Raw genomic sequence first — 4112 nt, forward strand, 5'->3', positions numbered from 1 at the left:
AAATATTGCTTAAAAATCCACGCCTAAAGGTCTTTGGTTGGTGGAAAAAATATTGCTTAAAAATCCACGCCTAAAGGTCTTTGGTTGGTGGAAAAAATATTGCTTAAAAATCCACGCCTAAAGGTCTTTGGTTGGTGGAAAAAATATTGCTTAAAAATCCACGCCTAAAGGTCTTTGGTTGGTGGAAAAAATATTGCTTAAAAATCCACGCCTAAAGGTCTTTGGTTGGTGGAAAAAATATTGCTTAAAAATCCACGCCTAAAGGTCTTTGGTTGGTGGAAAAAATATTGCTTAAAAATCCACGCCTAAAGGTCTTTGGTTGGTGGAAAAAATATTGCTTAAAAATCCACGCCTAAAGGTCTTTGGTTGGTGGAAAAAATATTGCTTAAAAATCCACGCCTAAAGGTCTTTGGTTGGTGGAAAAAATATTGCTTAAAAATCCACGCCTAAAGGTCTTTGGTTGGTGGAAAAAATATTGCTTAAAAATCCACGCCTAAAGGTCTTTGGTTGGTGGAAAAAATATTGCTTAAAAATCCACGCCTAAAGGTCTTTGGTTGGTGGAAAAAATATTGCTTAAAAATCCACGCCTAAAGGTCTTTGGTTGGTGGAAAAAATATTGCTTAAAAATCCACGCCTAAAGGTCTTTGGTTGGTGGAAAAAATATTGCTTAAAAATCCACGCCTAAAGGTCTTTGGTTGGTGGAAAAAATATTGCTTAAAAATCCACGCCTAAAGGTCTTTGGTTGGTGGAAAAAATATTGCTTAAAAATCCACGCCTAAAGGTCTTTGGTTGGTGGAAAAAATATTGCTTAAAAATCCACGCCTAAAGGTCTTTGGTTGGTGGAAAAAATATTGCTTAAAAATCCACGCCTAAAGGTCTTTGGTTGGTGGAAAAAATATTGCTTAAAAATCCACGCCTAAAGGTCTTTGGTTGGTGGAAAAAATATTGCTTAAAAATCCACGCCTAAAGGTCTTTGGTTGGTGGAAAAAATATTGCTTAAAAATCCACGCCTAAAGGTCTTTGGTTGGTGGAAAAAATATTGCTTAAAAATCCACGCCTAAAGGTCTTTGGTTGGTGGAAAAAATATTGCTTAAAAATCCACGCCTAAAGGTCTTTGGTTGGTGGAAAAAATATTGCTTAAAAATCCACGCCTAAAGGTCTTTGGTTGGTGGAAAAAATATTGCTTAAAAATCCACGCCTAAAGGTCTTTGGTTGGTGGAAAAAATATTGCTTAAAAATCCACGCCTAAAGGTCTTTGGTTGGTGGAAAAAATATTGCTTAAAAATCCACGCCTAAAGGTCTTTGGTTGGTGGAAAAAATATTGCTTAAAAATCCACGCCTAAAGGTCTTTGGTTGGTGGAAAAAATATTGCTTAAAAATCCACGCCTAAAGGTCTTTGGTTGGTGGAAAAAATATTGCTTAAAAATCCACGCCTAAAGGTCTTTGGTTGGTGGAAAAAATATTGCTTAAAAATCCACGCCTAAAGGTCTTTGGTTGGTGGAAAAAATATTGCTTAAAAATCCACGCCTAAAGGTCTTTGGTTGGTGGAAAAAATATTGCTTAAAAATCCACGCCTAAAGGTCTTTGGTTGGTGGAAAAAATATTGCTTAAAAATCCACGCCTAAAGGTCTTTGGTTGGTGGAAAAAATATTGCTTAAAAATCCACGCCTAAAGGTCTTTGGTTGGTGGAAAAAATATTGCTTAAAAATCCACGCCTAAAGGTCTTTGGTTGGTGGAAAAAATATTGCTTAAAAATCCACGCCTAAAGGTCTTTGGTTGGTGGAAAAAATATTGCTTAAAAATCCACGCCTAAAGGTCTTTGGTTGGTGGAAAAAATATTGCTTAAAAATCCACGCCTAAAGGTCTTTGGTTGGTGGAAAAAATATTGCTTAAAAATCCACGCCTAAAGGTCTTTGGTTGGTGGAAAAAATATTGCTTAAAAATCCACGCCTAAAGGTCTTTGGTTGGTGGAAAAAATATTGCTTAAAAATCCACGCCTAAAGGTCTTTGGTTGGTGGAAAAAATATTGCTTAAAAATCCACGCCTAAAGGTCTTTGGTTGGTGGAAAAAATATTGCTTAAAAATCCACGCCTAAAGGTCTTTGGTTGGTGGAAAAAATATTGCTTAAAAATCCACGCCTAAAGGTCTTTGGTTGGTGGAAAAAATATTGCTTAAAAATCCACGCCTAAAGGTCTTTGGTTGGTGGAAAAAATATTGCTTAAAAATCCACGCCTAAAGGTCTTTGGTTGGTGGAAAAAATATTGCTTAAAAATCCACGCCTAAAGGTCTTTGGTTGGTGGAAAAAATATTGCTTAAAAATCCACGCCTAAAGGTCTTTGGTTGGTGGAAAAAATATTGCTTAAAAATCCACGCCTAAAGGTCTTTGGTTGGTGGAAAAAATATTGCTTAAAAATCCACGCCTAAAGGTCTTTGGTTGGTGGAAAAAATATTGCTTAAAAATCCACGCCTAAAGGTCTTTGGTTGGTGGAAAAAATATTGCTTAAAAATCCACGCCTAAAGGTCTTTGGTTGGTGGAAAAAATATTGCTTAAAAATCCACGCCTAAAGGTCTTTGGTTGGTGGAAAAAATATTGCTTAAAAATCCACGCCTAAAGGTCTTTGGTTGGTGGAAAAAATATTGCTTAAAAATCCACGCCTAAAGGTCTTTGGTTGGTGGAAAAAATATTGCTTAAAAATCCACGCCTAAAGGTCTTTGGTTGGTGGAAAAAATATTGCTTAAAAATCCACGCCTAAAGGTCTTTGGTTGGTGGAAAAAATATTGCTTAAAAATCCACGCCTAAAGGTCTTTGGTTGGTGGAAAAAATATTGCTTAAAAATCCACGCCTAAAGGTCTTGGTTGGTGGAAAAAATATTGCTTAAAAATCCACGCCTAAAGGTCTTTGGTTGGTGGAAAAAATTTGCTTAAAAATCCACGCCTAAAGGTCTTTGGTTGGTGGAAAAAATATTGCTTAAAAATCCACGCCTAAAGGTCTTTGGTTGGTGGAAAAAATATTGCTTAAAAATCCACGCTAAAGGTCTTTGGTTGGTGGAAAAAATATTGCTTAAAAATCCAGCCCTAAAGGTCTTTGGTTGGTGGAAAAAATATTGCTTAAAAATCCACGCCTAAAGGTCTTTGGTTGGTGGAAAAAATATTGCTTTAAAAATCCACGCCTAAAGGTCTTTGGTTGGTGGAAAAAATATTGCTTAAAAATCCACGCCTAAAGGTCTTTGGTTGGTGGAAAAAATATTGCTTAAAAATCCACGCCTAAAGGTCTTTGGTTGGTGGAAAAAATATTGCTTAAAAATCCACGCCTAAAGGTCTTTGGTTGGTGGAAAAAATATTGCTTAAAAAATCCACGCCTAAAGGTCTTTGGTTGGTGGAAAAATATTGCTTAAAAATCCACGCCTAAAGGTCTTTGGTTGGTGGAAAAAATATTTGCTTAAAAATCCACGCCTAAAGGTCTTTGGTTGGTGGAAAAAATATTTGCTTAAAAATCCACGCCTAAAGGTCTTTGGTTGGTGGAAAAATATTGCTTAAAATCCACGCCTAAAGGTCTTTGGTTGGTGGAAAAAATATTGCTTAAAAATCCACGCCTAAAGGTCCTTGGTTGGTGGAAAAAATATTGCTTAAAAATCCACGCCTAAGGTCTTTGGTTGGTGGAAAAAATATTGCTTAAAAATCCACGCCTAAAGGTCTTTGTGTTGGTGGAAAAAATATTGCTTAAAAATCCACGCCTAAAGGTCTTTGGTTGGTGGAAAAAAATATTGCTTAAAAATCCACAGTCTGGTGGGAAAAAATATTGCTTAAAAATCCACGCCTAAGGTCTTGTTGGTGGAAAAAATATTGCTTAAAATCCCGCCTAAAGGTCTTTGGTTGGTGGAAAAATATTGCTTAAAAATCCACGCCTAAAGGTCTTTGGTTGGTGGAAAAATATTGCTTAAAAATCCACGCCTAAAGGGTCTTTGGTTGGTGGAAAAAATATTGCTTAAAAATCCACGGCTAAAGGTTCTTGGTTGTGAAAAAAATATTGCTTAAATCCACGCATAAAGGTCTTTGGTTGGGAAAAATATGCTTAAAAATCCACGCCTAAAGGTCTTTGGTTGGTGGAAAAA

The sequence above is a fragment of the Musca autumnalis genome, unplaced genomic scaffold (assembly GCF_047663935.1).
Source record: "Musca autumnalis isolate F117 unplaced genomic scaffold, ASM4766393v1 scaffold_4, whole genome shotgun sequence".
NCBI classification, from domain to species: Eukaryota; Metazoa; Arthropoda; class Insecta; order Diptera; family Muscidae; genus Musca; species Musca autumnalis.